The 20,284-nt window shown below is 44.6% G+C and overlaps 1 long non-coding RNA gene across 1 annotated transcript; it reads left to right on the top strand.

Moving 5' to 3' along the window:
- Positions 1-4,757: 4,757 nt before the first annotated feature.
- Positions 4,758-9,083, top strand: LOC121818957 (uncharacterized). The gene is made up of 3 exons (XR_006059026.2): positions 4,758-5,380; positions 5,526-5,647; positions 7,206-9,083. It is a non-coding gene; the product is annotated as an uncharacterized LOC121818957 (long non-coding RNA).
- The last annotated feature ends 11,201 nt before the right edge of the window (positions 9,084-20,284 follow it).

The raw sequence follows: 20,284 nt of genomic DNA, 5'->3' as shown, positions 1-20,284 counted from the left end.
CATCTGGAAGTTCACAGTTAGGGCCCTTCAAATTTGGAAAAAAAAAAATTAACATAAGCTGTGCTCAGTTTCGTCAGACTCTTTGCGACCCCATGGATGTAACCCACCAGGCTCCTAGGTCCATGGGATTCTCCGGGCAAGAATATTAGAGCGGGTTGCTGTGCCCTCCTCCCAACCCAGGGATTGAACCTGAATTACTTACCATCTCCTGTATTGGCAGGCAGGTTCTTTACCTCTGGCGCCACCTGACAGGCTAACTGTAGTGGATAAGATATAGGTTCCTGTACCTGTCAAATAGATAAATGGTTTTTCTCAAGCACAGATGAAACATTTTCACAACTCAATCACACTAGGCCACAAAAGAAGTTGTAACAAATTTTAATGATTCAATATCATAAAGGCCCATGTTCTCTGAAAACAATGTGATATTAGTGATAATTTGAAATCACCAAAGGGACTTCCTTTCTGGTCCAGTGGCTAGGACTCTGAGCTCCCAAGGCAGGGGGCCAGGTTTGAATCCTGGTCAGAGAACTAGGTCCCACATGGTGCAATTAAGAATTTGCATGCCGCAACAAAGATCAAAGATCCTTCATGCCTTAGATCAAAGATCTGAAATCCAGCGCAGCCAAATACATAAATTAAATTTTTTAAAATATTTTTAAAAAAGAAATCACCAATAAAAAGATATCCAAACCGCTTCTCCCATGTATATTGAAACCCAATGGCACACTTCTAAAAAAGTTCATAATTTAAAGACAAACTTCAGTGGGAATTACAAAACATTTAAAATGAATAGTTATGAAAATTCAACTATAATTCTCTTGGACTGCAGCTAAAGAAGCAGCTAAGGGAAAATTAGAGCCTTATATATGTATATTAGAAAACAAAAAAGGCTAAATTAATGCCTGGGAGTTAAATTCACAAAGCTAAGATAAAACAAAAGTGAATTTAAAATTTGTCTTAAGAAGTGTTACATTTCAATAGGATGACATATATATATATGTGTGTGTATGTATATATATATATATACATATATACACACATATATCTTTTCAAAGAACATACAATGAATTTCTAAGGTACTCTTTTCTATTGCTATAGCTATTATGTTTACTTTGACTTAGCACATATTAGATGCTCAGTAAATTCATGGTGAATTAATGAAAGGGGGTGAAATTTAATTAGGGGGTGAAAGCCCCCTAAATTTCCCATTTTCTAGCAGCCACGTTAAAAAACGTAAGAGCACAAACATAAGGCCTTCCCAAGTGGTAAAGGCCCCGCATGTGGTAAAGTATTTCCACATACCCAAGTTGTTTGAAACTTATTTCAAGGGTTTTCAGTAAATGACTTGTCAGGTTTTTAATTTAAATGTTAAAATTAAATTAAAAAGTCAGCCCTTCCCTCAACACTGGGCACATTTTACCTGTTTGATAGCAAAGGCCCCAGAGATACAGTACAGAACCATGTAGGCCTGGTCCATACAGACATTCACACACCAAGGAATTTCCACCTTCCCTTGTCTGTTGGCCTCTGTTAGGATCTGGGACTTCAGAATGAAGCAACTTTCCTGCCTAAGCTGCTATGTAGAGGTCAGGTAGCCTGGAATGCCAAAGCACCCCTCCCTCAACAGCTGGTGAAAAATTCTGTGAAGCAATAGTACTGGTTAGTGCTATTTTCTTTCTTTGTCAAGGATCAGCAGATTACACTTTCAAGAAATATTTACAAACCTTAAGTAAGGGAAGCAGAAAGCAGTGAGAATTCACCGGGTCACCTCTTTCCCCGGCCTCTACATTGGGCACTTCTGAGAATGGTGTAGAGGAAGGGCTCCTACCCCGAACCCTCCCAGAGCCAGACCCTCCCTCTGCATCCTCCTCCCTCCACCAGGCTCCGTCAGAAAGGAGGGCTTATTTCAGCTGAGAAAATGAATACCCCAATCAGGTCATTCTTTACACTTTGGTATAAGCTCAAGACTTGAAGAACCCTCTTCACCTCCGAGCCTCTCAAGGCTGGTCCTCCCAGCTCGTGGGAAGAGAAACAGGAAACAGTTCCAAGGCCCTGCTTCTGGGAGGCCACTGCCCTGCAGTGAAACTTGGGGCCGGTCTTTTTGGCTGAGGTCTTAAAACAGGAATCAGAAGGGAATCGGGGTTTCCCTACTTATATCATGGACTTTTTTCAGGGGGCTTTCCTGGTGGCTCAGATTGTAAAGAATCTGCCTGCAATGCAGCAGACCTGGGTTTGATCCCTGGGTTGGGAAGATCCCCTGGAGGAGGAAATGGCAACCCACTCCAGTATTCTTGTCTGGAGAATCCCATGGACAGAGGAGCCTGGCGGGCTATGGTCCATAGGGTCACAAAGAGTTGGACACGGCTGATGTGACTTACCACTAGCACGTTGTTGCTGTTCAGCCACTAAGTCATGTCCGACTCTTTGTGACCCCATGTCTGACTCTGTGACTGCAGCACACCAGGCTTCCGTGTCCTTCACTATCTCCTGGAGTCTACCCAAAGCCATGTCCACTGAGTCGATGGTGCCATCCAACCATCTTATCCTCGCTTGCCCCCTCTCCTCTGCCCTTAATCTTTCCCAGCATCAGGGTCCTTTCCAGTGTCTCCTCTTCTCATCAGGTGGCCATAGTATCAGAGCTTCAGCTTATATATACTTTTTATTTGTTTATTTTTGGCTGTACTGGTTCTTCGTTGCTGCCCGGGCTTTCCCCTAGTTTCTGAGAGCAGGGGCTACTCCCCAGTTGCGGTGTGGGTGCTTCTCACTGTGCTGACTTCTGCTGTGGAGCACAGGCTCCAGGGCACGTGGCCTTCAGCAGCTGCAGCTTCCGGGTTCCAGAGCACAGGCTCAGTAGTAGCAGCAAATGGGCTTAGTTGCTCCGCTGCAGGTGGGATCTTTCTGGACCAGAGATCAAACCTGTGTCCCCTGCATTGGCAGGTGGATTCTTTGCCACTGAGCCACCGGGGAAGCCCCATCATGGACTCTTGTGAGGGTCAAAGGAGAACGCATATTCCACATAAGAATTTCTGGAAAAGTGTACTTTGTGCACCCAAAGTATCATTTTAAAAATCACTGCAGGTCTTCCACCATACACCCAGGAAACACTTAAAAAGGGAAGCCCAACAGGTTTTGATGTTTCTGGTTGGGGATATAAATCAGAAAAAAAAACCCAACATTTTCTGAAGGAAATTTGTCAGGATCTATCAAAATGTTAAATATTCATACCCTTGGAATCAATAAATTACATGTTTGAGGGTAACCAGAGAAATACTCGCTTGTGTTGAAGAAGATGTACACGCAAAGATTTTACTGCAGCATGGTGTAAAAATAAATTGGTGAACCTAGTGCCATTGTTTTGATTTATTCATTTATCCCATTATTTTTATTTATTTGTTTGTTTTTATGTTTTGGCTGCAGGACATATGGGATCTTAGCTCCCCAACCAGGGATGAGCCCATGCTTCCTGCACTGGAGGTGCAGAGTCTCAATCACTAGACCTCCAGGGAGGTCCCCAGCATGGCTTTTAAAAGCAACAATTAAAACCTACTTGAATTTCCAACCATAAGAAGAGTTAATAAAGAAAATTGTGCAATGATGGAGAAAATGATATATTCCAAATGAGACCATCACGTTTTAATGGTTTATAAGAGCCGATAGCAGATAGACCGAGTAAATATATTACTCATATTGCACTGAAACCACGGACAACATCACCAAGTAGCCCACTGGGAGATGGACCTGGTGAGAGCTTTTCACTCTTTGTTTCTGTATGGTTGAAGGAGCTTTTCTGGTAGTCCAGTGGTTAAGACTGTGAGCTCCTAGTGCAGAAGGCAAGGGTTTGAGCCCTGGTCGAGGAACTAGGATCCTGCCGGCTTCTTAGCAAGGCCCCACCCCCCTAAAAAGAGGGAGCTAGGGACTAGAGAGTGTTACCTAAACAAAAAACATTCTCCACTTCTACATTGTTTCAACTTCACATTTATCATATGCTACTTTTTGATAAGCAAAAGAAATAAAGATGTTCCCATTGTCATAAGCAATGAAAGAGAAAAATTAGCCGAAAAGCTGCACTAAGTAGGGAGGATTGCAAATGATTTTTTTTTTTGTGTGGTAAATACAAATCCAACTATATATATATATTTTTTTTTTTTTAGTTTTTTATTTTTTAAATTTTAAAATCTTTAATTCTTACATGCATTCCCAAACATGAACCCCCCTCCCACCTCCCTCCCCATGGTCCATCTCCTTGAGGGATTCACAGGTTAGCTGGGCATATTTAAAGAAGTGAGACTTCCTGACTTTCCCAAATCATTATCTCGGTTTTCCAAATCACTTTGTAAATTTTATTTCTAAATGATTACATGAGACCTTCCTTCCACTAATTTTGAAGATTTTCATTGTTTTTAAAGTCTCAAGATACACTTCACTTCACTTTTTCCCTTGTTCATTCAGGAAATATTTACAATACATCTCACGCTTCAGTATAGCCAAGGCACTGTATTTATGTGCTACATAAAACCAAGGGATTTCTGCTTCTGATCTTGAGGAGTTTGCAATCTGATGGGAAGCACAGAGATTTACATAAATAACAATAATGTGTAAGACAAGGACTTCTCTGGCAGCCTGGTGATTAAGACTTCACCTTCCAGTGCAGGGGGCACAGGTTCAATTCCAGGTCAGGGAGCTGAGATCCCACCTGTCTCTGGGCCCAAAACCCAAAATCATAAAGCAGAAGTACTGTTGTAACAATTCAACAAAGACTTTAAAAGTGGTCCACATCCAAAAAAAAAAAAAAAACTTTAAAAAATAATAATAATGCAAGACAGAAAATGATGATAAGTGCCCAAAGAGATGAGCCGAATTAAGAATCCCAGGGCTTCAGAGAGCATGTCCCAGGGACTCAAAGAGGTGAGAGGATGGCCAAGGCTTTGTGAAAGGGCCGCTGACCCAGGGTGGGAAGGAAAGGTTTCTCTGTTTAGAGATGAATTGAGAAATGCACAGCAGTTACAGCAAGCTCTGAAGCTTACTGCTGTTGTTTCTATTTCCAACGACTAAACCTCACCCTCCGGCACACACCCCTTCCTTTATGTTGGTAACTGAAGCCTGAGCACATGGACTTCGTGGCACCCATGGTCTGCTGGCAGGAGCCTGACCCGGGGATGGGCTAGGGAGCCGTGGCTGAGTGTTGGCATGGCTGTTCAGGGTCACCACCGCTCACCCCATCAAAGCAGCCCTTGGATAGACTTTTTGGCAATCGGAAACCTCTCAGCAAACCTGATCCTCTGAACTAAGTCAAAAGTCACACGTGTGTGAAACCCACGATCCACCTCCTGCACGTCTGAAGGCAGCTCAGCTTCACCGGGACCCTGACACCAGCCTTGTGAGTGAAAACAGGCCTTTGAGCAAACGCCCCTCTGTGAAACAGCAACCCTAACCATTTCCTCCTAAATCCTTCTTTCAACATTCTAGAATGTCCCTCGATGAAGATGCTCATTTTCTCCTTTTTTATTTCCTTCTCACCACAGTTTAAGGAACGCCTTCATGAAGCCCACCCCTTCCTTTCCCGATAACCAAGAGGAGCTAAGTCGTGTGACTGGTGGTTTTGATGGAGAGCATTCTAGCAAACACTTTGGGAAGCACTGAGATGGTGAGCACATACGTTCCTGGGTACAGTGGCCAGGGTGGGTCTCTGTCATCCCGTTCTGTAGACATTTATTAGGCAGCAGCATATCCTGGGCACAGGAGATGCACTAATGACATACCCAGTCCTTAACCTCTAGGCAGCTGCAGGCTGGTGACAGTGATGTGGCAAACGAGATCGACAGCTCCCATTACTTGGGATCTCCTCTAGGTCAGGGGCTGTGGCAGCGTGGTTCCAATCCTACTCTGCCAGCCTGCGAGGTAGGTTTTGTGAGCTTCTTTCCACTGATGAGGCTTCCCAGGTGGCTCAGTGTGAAAGAATCCACCTGCTAATGTAGGAGACTTGGATTCAATCCCTGGGTTGGGAAGACCCCTGGAGGAGAAAATGGCAACCCACTCCAGTAATTTTGCGTGGGAAATCCCACAGACAGAGGAACCTGGCGGGCTGCAGCCCACGGGGTTGCAAAAGAGTTGGCCACAACTTAGCAGCTAAACAGTAGCAGCAACAAAATTCCACTGATGAAGCAACAGAGGAGGTGCTCAGCGCCCAGGCGTGCTGGGTGGAGGCTGGGGTGGGGTCCATCCCACTGCCAGATGAGGGCACCTGAGGCCCACAGTGGGCACACAAGAGCGCACAGAGGCAGGGCGCTCTGGGGAAACAGACAGCACCGTACGAGGCAGGTGGAGAGATGGGAAAGCAGTTCTGAGCCCAGAGAGATCTATACAGGGGCAGAGTCCCCAGTCCAGGAGTCTGCAGAGAAATGGCTGTGCTTGTGCTCAGGAATCATGCGAGGGCGCTGCTTCCAGAGGGGAGGTGTCATTTTCTTTTAAGGAACTTATATTTAATTAATTCATTCATTTATTCATTTTCGGCTGCACTGGAAGTTCATTGCTGCTCGCAGGATTGCTCTCGCGGCATCTCGAGGGGTTCTCTTTGTGATGGCGTCTCTCGTTGTGGAGCACGGGCTCTAGGCACGTGGACATCCGTAGCTGTGGCACATGGGCTCAGCACTCATGGTTCCCGGGCTCTAGGGCACAGGCTCAGTTGTTGTGCCCCACGAGCTTAGTTGCTCCACAGCATGTGGGATCCTCCTGGACCAGGGATTGAACCCTTATTGGCAGGCAGATTCTTTACCACTGAGCCACCAGGGAGGTCCTCAGAAATGTCTCGAGCTCTGCCTTCTTCCACCCAAGAGCTTTCTTCCCTCTGGCAGCCCGCCTCCCTGGGTCAACCACCCTGAAGGTGCAGGAGGACACACACTGGAGAGACTTGGAGGAGCATGGCCAATCTCCTTTCTGGGAAGGGTGGTGCTCCCCTGGGAGTGATTTGGCAAAATCAGGGCACATCAAGTAGACAGCATCGTGCGTCTGTCACAGACCAGGTTCTCCAAGGGGTGGGGGGTGGGCCCATGGGTGGTCGAAGGTGGCGCTGGTCCCCAGAGGTTTGTATATCTTTTCCACCAGTTCCCAAATGCTCTGCATGTACTGGTCAAACTTGATCTGTGACATTGGGCAAGGCACACTTCCTGTAGAATCTTGTTGATTTGTTTGCATAATGTGTGCAGCGTTGGACTCGATGACTTCCAAGGTCCCTCCCTGCTCTCAACATCCGCAAGCCTCCGTCAGCATTTTGAGCAGCAAGATGCATTCTCACAGTCGTCCCTGGTGGCTCAGATGGTAAACAACCTGCCTGCAATGTGGGGGGCGGGTTCAGTCTCTGGGTCGGGAGGATCCCCTGGAGGAGGGATGGCAACCCACTCCAGTATTCTTGCCTGGGAAATTCCATGGGCAATTCCAGAGGAGGCTGGTGGGCTACAGTCCATGGGGTCACAAAGAGTCAGACAGGACTGAGCGACTAACACTTTCACTTTCGTGCCCTCTCACACCTCTTCAACCATGTTAGATGAGTTATTTTTCATTGCAATAATCAAACTTTACTCATGAAAAGAAGTATCCTAAGTCCTAAGCAGCTTGTTACACATGGGGTGGCGTATCCTACACCCTCGTGTATTAACAGAATATGGAAATGTGAGTTTTACAGATTTTCAAAGTAGCTGGTGTCAGAGAATGCAGGTTTTAACCAGGTACTTCCCAGGTGGCTCAGTTGTGAAGAATCTACCTGCCAATGCAGGAGACCTAAGAAACACAGGTTTGATCCCTGGGTCGGGAAGATCCCATGAAGAAGGAAAGGGCAACCCACTCCAGTATTCTTGCCTGGAGAATCCCATGGACAGGGAGTCTGGTGGGCTACAGTCCATGGCATCTCAAAGAGTTGGACACGACTGAGCATCACTTATTGGCTACTGAGATTCAGATGCTGCCTGAACCTCAGTTTCTACTTCTGTCAGTTCCTCAGTGGTCCCCAACCTTTTTGGCACCAGGGACTGGTTTCACGGATGACAATTTTTCAAAGACCAGCGGGGGGTTGGAGAGAGATGGTTTCAGGATGATTCAAATACATTACATTTACTGTACACTTCATTTCTGTTATTATTACATACATCGGCTTTACCTTGGAGCATCAGGCATTAGGTCCCTGAGTCACAGGAAAGCATCGGACTGTGTAGAGTTGTTGCAAGGATCAAATAAGATGATGGATACAGAAGAGTTATAGGTAAGATGAGAAACTAGGCATGTGTACATTAGGAATGGAATTTCCAGTATTAAATTCTTGATGACTGAAGATTCGGCTGGCCAGGCCAAAGACAAGAGGACGCGTATTACGGGTGAACGCAGGCAATCATGGGTCAGGACCCAGTACTGTGGGGAAAAGTTGCTAATAAAACGACAATCTGCAGAAGGTGAATTTATTTCAGTCGAGAAGAAGGGTGGACACAGTGGTGAGCCTATGGAGAATTTTAGAGGAAAGAGAGAAACTTGTGAAGCGAGTTCTTCTTTATGTAAACATATCTCCTCCCACGGGAAACCAAGCACCGAGGTCAGAGAGTGCTGGAGTTCATGGGGCTTCTCAGGTTGCTTGCCTTAGGCTCATCTGACGGCGCCAACCGTGGCATTGAAGGATGAGGAAACAGACCCGGGAAGGTGAGGTGACTTCCCTGAGGTCACAGGAGTGGGCGCAAACTCAAGGGATCCAGGAAAGGGAGCATTAAAGAGAGAGGGAACATCGACACTTGAGCTGGCATCTGAGGTTAGGCAGCGGGCAGATCTCGCCTCACTCCCAAGGTTGTACAGGATCCTGCCAGGAAAGGTTTCTGACCCCAAAGGTCAGAGTAAGGAGGTGGACGCCTGTGGTTTGAGAAGTAGGCTAGGACACAGACGCAGGCCTTAAGGGATTTCCCCTGGGGCTTGGCGATAAAGAATCCGCTGCAATACAGGAGATATTAGCGATGTGGGTTCGATTCCTGGGTCAGGAAGATCCCTTGGAGGAGGGCATGGAAACCCACTCCAGTATTCTTGCCTGGAGAATCTCATGGACAGAGGAGCCTGGCGGGCAACAGTTCTTGGGGTCGCAGAGTCGGACATGCCTGAAGCCACTGAGTGTGCACCCGTGTATATGCCTTAAGCTGAATCAAACTAGGTTGCGTGACAAAAGTGTAAATTCATGTATTACCCACCTCTATGCAATAACAGTAGATTCTTCACATTACAGTGAAGTAACTTTGCACCCTGCATGGCTTCCCTGCACCCAGGATGTGTAAATGAGCCCCTGCCACTGGTTTGTCACGGTCGTGTGTGCGTACTCAGTCGTTTCAGTCGTGTCCAACTCTTTGCAACCCTATGGACTGTAGCCCCCCAGGCTCCTCTGTCCATGGCATTCTCCAGGCAAGAGTGCTGGAATGGGTTGCCATGCCCTCCTCCTTAGGTTTGATCCTAAGGGATCAAACCGGTGTCTACAGTGTCTTCCTGTCTTTCTTTGGGATTGGAATTCCAGTTGAGCTATTTTAAATCCTAAATGATGATGCTGTGAAAGTGCTGCACTCAATATGCCAGCAAATTTGGAAAACTCAGCAGTGGGCACAGGACTGGAAAAGCTCAGTTTTTCATTCCAATCCCAAAGAAAGGCAATGTCATGTAATGTTCAAACTATCACACAATTACACTCATCTCACATGCTAGCAAAGTGATGCTCAAATTTTTCTAAGCCAGGCTTCAACAGTACATGAACAGTGAGCTTCCAGATGTTCAAGCTGGATTTAGAAAAGGCCGAGGAACCAGAGGTCAAATTGCCAACATCTGTTGGATCATCAAAAAAGCAAGAGAGTTCCAGAAAAACTTCTACTTCTGCTTTATTGACTATGCCAAAGCCTTTGACTGTGTGGATCATAAGAAACTGTGGAAAATTCTTAAAGAGATGGGACTACCAGACCACCTTACCTGCCTCCTGAGAAATCTGTATGTAGATCAAGAAGCAACAGTTAGAACTAGGCATAGAAAAACAGACTGGTTCCAAATTGGGAAAGGAGTACGTCAAGGCTGTATATTGTCACCCTGTTTATTTAACTTATATGCAGAGTACATCATGTGAAATGCCAGGCTGGATGAAGCACAAGCTGGAATCAAGATTGCTGGGAGAAATATCAATAACCTCAGATATGCAGATGACACCACCCTTATGGCAGAAAGTGAAGAACTAAAGAGCTCTTGATGAAAGTGAAAGAGGAGAGTGAAAAATTTGGCTTAAAACTTAACATTCAGAAAACTAAGATCATGGCACCCGGTCCCATCACTTCGTGGCAAATAGATTGGGAAACAATGGAAACAGTGACAGACTTTATTTTCTTGGGTTCCAAAATCACTGCAGATGGTGACTGCAGCCATGAAATTAAAATTCTTGCTCCTTGGAGGAAAAGCTATTACCAACCTGGACAGCATATTAAAAAGCAGAGACATTACTTTGCCAACAAAGGTCCATCTAGTCAAGGCTATGGTTTTTCCAATAGTCATGTCTGAATGTGAGAGTTGAACTATAAAGAAAGCTGAGCGCCGAAGAATTGATGCTTTCAAACTGTGGTGTTGGAGAAGACTCTTGAGAGTCCCTTGGACTGCAAGGAGATCCAACCAGTCCATCCTAAAGGAAATCAGTCCTGAATATTCTTTGGAAGGACTTATGCTGAAGCTGAAACTCCAAAACTTTGGCCACTGATTCAAAGAATTGACTCATTGGGAAAGACCCTGATGCTGGGAAAGATTGAGGGCAGGAGGAGAAGGGGACGGCAGAGGGTGAGATGGTTGGACGGCATCACCGACTCAATGGACATGAGTTTGAGTAAGCTCTGGGAGTTGATGATGGACAGGGGAGCCTGGAGTGCTGCAGTCTATGGGGTCACAAAGAGTCGGACACGACTGAGTGGCTGAACTGAACTGAACCACTCTACTGTGCAGCAGAAATTAACACAACATTGTAAACCAACTATATTTCAAAAAATAAAATTAAAAAAATCACCATTTCCACACTGTATCTAACTACTGTTTAGTTCAGGTCACCACTTCCCAAGTTTGGTGTTGAGAGCAAGTAGTAAGCATCCCCTTAACATGGAATGTATGTGTGACAGGAAAATATTTATTCTCAAGTAACACTAGATGAGTAATTCCAAAAGCACCCTCTGAGCATCAGCAGTTAATGAATCCTGTATACACTACCTGGGAAGGAGTGGTTTCTTTATAAGACCTATAGGAGACACGTAAGAAAACAACATCTTTTTATTGATATTTGACTAATGCTTATAAAGGGCACCCTTGGTGACTCAGTGGTCAAGAATCTGCCTGCAGTGCAGGAGACAGGGTTCAATCCCTGGGTCAGGAAGATCCCCTGGAGAAAGACATGGCTACCCACTCCAGTATTCTTGCCTGGAGAATCCCACAGACAGAGAAGCCTGGTGGAGTTACAGTCCACGTGGCCGCAAAGAGTCATACGCGACTGAGTGTCTTGGGGCTCTTTTTAGAGATCATCTTTTTTAGCTGGATCAGTGATTTCATCCAGCTGGACCATGGTAGAGGCATGATGCAAAGAAGTTCATAACATAATTTAGAAGTCTAGAAGGGAAATAAAGAATGAAATTCAAGCGATAAGTCTGGAGATGTGAATCAGTTTCTGAAACAAGATGAAGGGAAGTGTCAGAGCCCCAGACAGAGCTGTCACTACAGCGTCCGCAAGTTGCCACCGTGGGGATGGCCAGAGGCACTGGCCACAGTAGGCAGCTCCCTGGGCCTCTTGCATCCCCAAGGCCACTCCTGTTATCCCATCCCAAATGTCAGGGACCTTCGAAGAGAGTGGGCAGCAAGCCAAGCTGGAAACATTCTTGTGAGGGTAGTCCTGGGTCTTAGGAGTCCCTTGACCTTATTTCAGGACGTGTGTGTGTGCAGGCTCAGTTGTGTCCGACTCTTTTTATATGCGTGTGTATCCGACTCTTTGAGACCCCATGGGCTGTAGCCTGCCACTCTCCTCTGTCTATGGGATTCTGCAGTCAAGAATATTCTCCAGTCAAGGTTGCCATTTCCTTCTCCAGGGGATCTTCCCAACCCAGGAACTGAACCCCTGCCTCCTGTGTCTCCTACTTTGCAGGCAGATTCTTTACCACTGAGTCATTGAGGAAGTCCCTATTATTTTCTAAGGAAAGCAAAAAGTTGGACCAAAAAAATATATAGTTCATTTCAGTTAATTATAGTACACCACATGGACTTTGCCAGTAGCTCAGATGGTGAAGAATCTGCCCGCCACGTGGGAGACCTTGGTTCGATCCCTAGGTGGGGAAGATCCCCTGGAGGAAGGCATGGCAACCCACTCCAGTACTCTTGCCTGGAGAATCCCCATGGACAGAGGAGCCTAGCGGGCTACAGTCCATGGGGTCACAAAGAGTCGGACTCAATAGTGACTAAGCGCAGCACGGTACACCGCGTGGCTAAGTCGTGAGTAACATTTCCATAGCTGTAATAATATAAATGCTGTATACTGATTTCTACTCATACACATGCACGTGTGCTTAGTCATGTCCCACTCTTTTCCACCCTGTGGACAGTAGCCCACCAGGCTCCTCTGTCCATGGGATCCTCCAGACAAGAATGCTGGGGTGGGTTGCCATTACCTACTTCAAGGGAACTTTCCAACCCAAGGATTGAACCCATTTCTCTTGCATCTCCTTCATTGGCAGGCAGATTCTTTACCAACTGAGCCAGCTGGGAAGCTAGTTTCTATTTAATAGAATATATTTATTTATATTGGGAAGGGAGTACAATATATGAGACCTAACTGTTTTCTTCCACAGAAGGGAGACAAAAGACAATATCAAAGCAGAACAAATCAAGAAATAGCAGCATAGACAAGTGGTTTTTCAACATATAGAGGTAAAAAAAAAAAAAAAAAACCAACAACTAAAGTAGTTGGAACTAGGAACCTCTTGATGCAGGAATCAAGGGTAGGCAGGCTGGCTTGGGGACTGCTGCTTTTGTTACAAGCTCATAAAATGATTTCAGGTTTTTTTTCCTTTTTTTTTAGCCACGTGACATATGATGTCTTAGTACCCCAACCAGGGACCAAACCCCTTGCTGTGGGATGGTGGCGTCTTAAGTACTGGACCACTGAGGAAGTCCTTTACTTTCTAATGTATGTACATAACTTTACAAATTGGAATTTTCTAAAGTAAAGGGAAAAGATAAGCTTCCAGACAACTGTAGGTGTCTACAGAGACACGAGTGCATTAAATGATGCAGGGTCTGAGGCATCTCAAAACCCCTGTGCTGCAGGACTCGGCTGCCCACAGATCCCCAGGGGGATATCCCAGCCTGCTCAGATCTGCCTCTGCCTCCTCCTTCCAAGCTGGTCTTTAGGTCACTGAAGGCTGACCGAGTTGCCTTTGGAGGTTTATACCCAGTGACCAAAATGCAAGCTCTAACAACAGTACTCTTTTTTTAGCATGAGAAAGAAACGCATAGGTTGCCAGCGAGTGAACTAAATGTTATATTTAGCTGGGAAGATAACATATCCCTAATGTCTGGATTTATCAAAACAAATTCCAGATGGCAGGCAAGCCATAGCGTGGGGCCATCTGCTAAGTTACAGCAGGGCTCATTTTTTCTAAAGGTGAAAAGTAGCAAATGTCAAAACTTCTGATGGTGAAACTATATCTATCTGTTGCTACTACTGGAGTAGTCATCCTGAGCTGTGCATCTCATATGTGCTAATTTAAACATCTGTCACCATATGTTCTTTCTAATAATTAAATGAGGAACTATGTTTTTTTAGAAAAGAAAAACACTTAGTGCGAGAAAAATCGTATGACAAACTTACATGTGGTATCCAAAAAGAAATGATACAAATGAACTTATTTACAAAACAGAAACAGACTCACAGACTTAGAGAACCAGCTGATGGCTGCTGTGGGAAAGAATAGAGGGGAAGCGAGAGAGTTTGGGGTGGACATGTACACACTGCTGTGTTTAAAATGGACAACCAACAAGGACCTACTGAATAGCACAGGGAACCTGCTCAATGTTATATGGCAGCCTGGTGGGGAGTGGGGTTTAGGGGAGAATGGATCCATGCGCATGTATGGCTGAGTCCCTTTGCTGTCCACCTGAAACAAGCACAACATGGTTAATCAGCCATCAGTTCAGTTCAGTCGCTCAGTCGTGTCCGACTCTGCGACCCCATGAATCGCAGCACGCCAGGCCTCCCTGTCCATCACCATCTCCTGGAGTTCACTCAGACTCATGTCCATCGAGTCCGTGATGCCATCCAGCCATCTCATCCTCTGTCGTCCCCTTCTCCTCCTGCCCCCAATCCCTCCCAGCATCAGAGTCTTTTCCAATGAGTCAACTCTTCGCACGAGGTGGCCAAAGTACTAGAGTTTCAGCTTTAGCATCATTCCTTCCAAAGAAATCCCAGGGCTGATCTCCTTCAGAATGGACTGGTTGGATCTCCTTGTAGTCCGAGGGACTCTCGAGAATCTCCTCCAACACCACAGTTCAAAAGCATCAATTCTTCGGCACTCAGCCTTCTTCACAGTCCAACTCTCACATCCATACATGACCACAGGAAAAACCATAGCCTTGACTAGACGGACCTTAGTCGGCAAAGTAATGTCTCTGCTTTTGAATATGCTATCTAGGTTGGTCATAACTTTTCCATCCATACCTCAACACAAAATAAAGTTTGTATTTTTTTAAAAAAGAAAAAACCACTTAGTGGATATAGTAAGTTTCAGTGTACACCTGCTAAACATATATTGTATAGTGACAGCTGTAAGCATTAACAAAACCGTTTAACAGGCTACTGTGACACAAATTGAGAGTAGAAACCACTAAAAACTGGCATCTTTTTTTTTTTTCAAAATGATGTAGGATGTAGCTGCCATTTTTGATTTAGCGCAACAGTGGCATTTTTAGTGCATATTCTGTTTGACAGGATGTTTCTTGCACAGACTTTCTGCTCTCCCCACTCCCACTGTTCCCTCTGAAACTAATCATTACATGCCTGTGTTTATCCAGCCCCCCCCACCCAAGGCCCTGCTTGCACACAACTGCCAGCTTAATCTTCTTTAAACATGGCTCTGTTTATATAACTTCCCAGCTCAGAAAACAGTCAATAACTCTCCAATGTCTAGGAGATAATGTGCAGGCTTCTACTCACAGACACCCTTACTTTTTCACCCACCCCTCACGGGAGTCCCTCATCTGCCCAGGCTGCAGCCAGGCTCTCCTCCCCCAAACTGGATGGAGCTCTGTCTCCAACTGCAGGGCATTTGGCAGGGACCCTGATTCTTTCTGATGGGCTCAGCAGCCTTCTCCCCGAGGAGTCTGGCGGGTGCTCTCTCTACCATGAACTGAATCCAGCATGCCATGCCCACTATGAAGGCGAGAATTCTTCCAACACAGAGACTCCTGTGGCTAAGCCCACCCCCAGCTCAGCTTCCAGGGGTGATGCCATTATCCCCAGATCCTGTGTGATGGAAAACATTGGTCACCCCCTCAGGGAACCTCAGAAATGACCTCCCCACAGTGTCTATGTCAGGATTTCCCTGGTGGTCCGGTGGCTGAGACTCCACACTCGCATTGCAGGCGGCCTAGGTTGGATCTCTGATTACGGAACTAGATCCCATATGCCACAAATAAGAGTTCACGTGTTGCTACTACAGATCCTGCACAGGGCAACAAAGATCAAAGATGCCACCACTAAGACCCAGTGCAGCCAAATAAATAAAATAAATATGTTTATTTTTTTAAAGGTCTATGTCTTAATTCGTGAAACCTGTGAATGTTACCTTACAGAGGAAAAGAGCCTTTGCAGGTGTGATTGAATGAAGGCTCTTAGGATGCGGAGATGATCCTGGGTTATCCCAATGTAATCACATGAGTCTTTATAGGAGGGGAGTCGGGAGGGTCAGAGGCAGACGAGGTGATGAGATAACCTCTTTCTGACTTCTGCTCAGCGAGAAAGAGAAATTTTGAAGATGCTCAACTGTTGGCTTTGATGATAGAAGAAAGGGACCGTAAACCAAGGAATGGAGACAGCCTCTAGGAGCTGGAAAAGGCGAGAAATCCACTGTACCCTCGCTCCTCCAGCATGACCCAGTCCTGCTGACACATGAAGACTGACTTGGACTTCTGACCTCCAGAACTATAAGACAATAAATAACTCTGGGTTGGTTTAGGCCACTGAATCTGCAGTCTTTTGTTCTGGCATCAACAGGAAATTAATACAGCCTCTTCTGGCTCTCCTAGGTCCAGCCCTAACAATCCTGACCTGAGTCCATCTCTCTGCGGACCCTTAGTGAGGTCCCAGCAGGCTTAGGCTGAGATTGGTTAAAACTGCCTGGTCCAATATGTTAACCACTAGTCTCCGGTGGTGATTTATATGTAGATTTCACCTGTTTAGTCGCTAAGTCATGTCTGACCCTTTTGCGACCTCATGGATTGTAGCTGGTCAGGCTGCTCCAGTGTCCATGAGATTTCCCAGACAAGACTGGGAAAATGGGTAGCCATTTCCTTCTGCAGGGGATCTTCTCAACCCAGGGACTGAACCTAGGTCTCCTGCATTGATTGGCAGGCAGATTCTTTACCGCTAAGCCACCAGGGAAGCCCCAAATTTTACTTAATTAAGATAAAACACTTAGCTCTTCTGGTATACTAGCTACATTTTAAAGTGTTTAATAGTCCCATGTGGTTATTGACCACTGGATGGTGAAAATACAGAATAATTCCTTCACCAAAGCAAGTTCTACAAGATGATGCTGGTTATAACGGTACACTGTGTGCCATTAGTTTTTATAAGCCCCCCAATTTTTTAACCAATCTAGTTTGACTTTTCCCCCATTGAGCTATACGGTAAATGGTGGAAGTTTCCTGGGGAGGCTTTCCAGGATGGGGAAAGAGGGCTTAGAAGTTGGGTGAACCTAGAGGCAGTCATACAGAGTGAAGTCAGTCAGAGAAAAGCAAATACTGGGCATTGATGCACACATGTGGAATCTAGCAAAGTGGCATAGATGAGCCTATTTGTGGGGCAGGAGTAGAGACGAAGATGCAGAGAGTGTCCAGTGGACACGGGGTGGGGAGGAGGAGCGGAATGAACTGGGAGGTTGGGGTTGACATGTGCACACGACCACGTGTGAAATAGCTAGCTGGTGGGACCCTGCTGGAGAGCACAGGGAGCTCAGCTCCATGCTCTGTGATGACCTAGAGGGTGGGATGGTGGGCGGGATGGCAAGGAGGTCCAAGAGGCAGGGGATATATGTATACATCGAGCTGATTCACGTTGTCGTACGGCAGAAACAATTATTTTGATACATCACATTAATTTATGGTTATCCTATGTTCAGGCTTTTATTTGATAAGATTTCATATGAATTACCAATAGAATGACTTAGAAAAATAGGAATTGAGGGACGCTTTCTGCGCTTGTTTAGTTACCGAGTCGTGTCCAACTCTTTGTGACCCTATGGACTGTAGCCCACCAGGCTCCTCTGCCCACGGCATTTCTCAGGCAAGAATACTGGAGTGGGTTGCCATCTCCTTCTCCAGGGGATCTTTCTGATCCAGGGATTGAACCCAAGTCTCCTGTAGTGGCAGGCGGATTCTTTACCACTGAGCCACCAGGGAAGCCCCTGTAAAGCAATTACACCCCTAATTTTAAAAAAAGGAAGTGGGTAAAGTGAGGGCGCCTGGGTGAGCGCGCATCTTGAAACCTCAGAGCCCCTCCACCCCGCCCACCCCTGCTGCTGGGGGAAGCTTCCCCCAGGGCATCCCCCAGTGCTGAGTGTGGGCCAGGGGCCTGCCACCTGCCTCCAGGGAGCATGTCTGGTTTTTCAAATTGCTTAGGAAGTCTGTCCCTATTGTTAGAGGATAAAAACATTCTTCATTATTTCCTTCTAACAAGCTCAGAAGCTTTTATTTTAAAACTTTCTGTAACTCATCTGAAATTTGTTTTTGTATATGATATGAGACAGCGACCTTTAAGTTATTTTCCCCTATGGATAGCAACAGTCTTATCATTCTTTCCCCACAATTGAAATGCCACTTTGCTTGTGCAATAAATTCTCATGTATAAACAGATGTTTTTCTACTTATCTACCTCTGCGTGACTATCATCCCATTTTACTTGCAATAGATTTGCAGTTTATTTTGTCATCTAACAGGGCAATTCCCTCTCATTGTCCTTGTTCTTCAATATTTTATTTTTTCTTTTCATTTCCTCCTTCTGATGCATTTCAGCATCAGTTTCCCAAGTTTCACCTAAATATCCAGCGGACTTTTTTTTTTAGAATTATTTTGGATTTAGGTTCATGAGCTCACTGACATTTAAAAAATATCAAGTCTCTCAATTTAAGAACAAAATTTGCTGTTCACTTATTTAGATGTTTATTTTTATATTTCTTGAAGGTTTTATATGTGTCTTCATTAGAAGTAACAAACAATAATAAGGCATTTGTCATTGCTAATATGAAAGGCTTCCCCCGCCCCGGGTTTTTTAATTGCTTAATATTAGTATATAGGAAACAGCTGATTTTTGTGTATGGCTCTCTTAATTGAACCCCTTTTCTACTTTAACAGTTTTTCCGTTGAGTCTCTGGGATTTTCTAGATAGATTATCATCCCATCTGCAAACCAAGGCAGTTTTTCCTCTTTCGTCCCTAGAACCTTTATCTCTCACTTCTTTTTCTTGGCTTGACTCATTGGAATATCCAGCATGCAGTTGAATACTAGAGTTAATAGCTAATATTCCTATATCTTCCTGGGTTTTTTTCTCCCTGCTTTTCTTAATTGGAATATTTCTATTATCTCACCATTAAGTACAATGCTGACTGAAGAAATTTTTTTTTCTTTTTCTAATTTGCTCAGAAAGAGGTGCTGAAATTTAACCAAAATATTATTTTACATTTGAGATGATTATGTGGTTTATTTTCTTCTTTAAATCATAAATGTTGAATTATAATAACAGATCTCTTAATATTGAGCTAGCCCTATAGTTCTAGAATAAACCCTATTTGGCCAATGGTATTAGAATTAGCCTTTAAATAAACTGATAAATTCCTTGGGGGTTTGTCCTGTCCAGTTTATGTTAGCCTTGTACCATAATTTGGGAAACTTTCCAACTTTTTCTATCCTCTAGAACCTTTATGTGTTCTAAAAGTCTGGGAGAACTTGGCAATAATTGTCTAGGACAAGTTGCTTTTTAAAGATAAACTTTCTCAACCTTAACTTCGGTAGTGATTGGTCTACTCTGTTTTCCTAGTGCCACCTCCAGCGTTCATTGCACCATTGTTCCCAGTAGCCAAAATGTGGAAACGACTGGTGTCCGTCAACAAATGAATGGTCTATACAGACAATGGGACATTATTTGCCTGTAAAAATGAATACATTTGTGATCCATGCTGCAACCTGGATGAACCCTGAAGAAATACTAAGTGAAGTAAGCCAGTTACAAAATGATGGTGTGATTCTACTTACGGGAAATGTCGTTGTTTAGCTGCTCAGGGATAGTGATGTGTAGCCCACCAGGCTCCTCAGTCCATGGGATTCTCCAGGCAAGAATACTAGAGTTGGTAGCCATTCTCTTCTCCAGGGGATCTTCCCGACCCAGGGATTGAACCCGAATCTCCTGCGTCTCCTGTACTGCAGGAGATTCTTTATTGCTGAGCCACCGGGGAAGCCCTGTGATTCAGTAGTTAATTATATTATTTAACATCCCACATCCATTCAGAATTAACTTTTTGTCTGTTTAGTCTTTTCATCTGGGGGGAAGGCATGTTAAAATATCCACCTAAGATTTCTGATTGCCATCTTTTTGTATATTTGCATACATGTTAAAGCTATGTTGTTAAGAGGACAATACTTCATGACAATATGTTTTCTTGGCAGATAGTAGCTTTTACCACTACAAAATATCTTTTGTCTTTCTATCTAGTACATTAGTTATTTCAAAAATTTGGTAATTTTATTTATTATGATAATTTTACAAATTGAAGGTTTGTGGCAAACATGTCAAACAAGTCTACTGGTACCAGTTTTCAACAGCATTATTTTTATTTTTATTATTTTTATTTATTTTTATTTTTTTTAACAGCATTATTTTTAAATTACGGTACATTCATTATTTTTTAACACATAATGAATCGTATGCTTTGACTACATTACAGTGTTATCCTAACTTTTTTAATATGTTGGTCTTAAACTTTATTTTGTCTGATATTAA

This window comes from Ovis aries, chromosome 3 (assembly GCF_016772045.2).
Source record: "Ovis aries strain OAR_USU_Benz2616 breed Rambouillet chromosome 3, ARS-UI_Ramb_v3.0, whole genome shotgun sequence".
In the NCBI taxonomy this organism is placed as follows: Eukaryota; Metazoa; Chordata; class Mammalia; order Artiodactyla; family Bovidae; genus Ovis; species Ovis aries.
The sequence above is the reverse complement of the archived record's forward strand: the minus strand, read 5'-3'. Positions and strand labels throughout refer to the sequence as shown.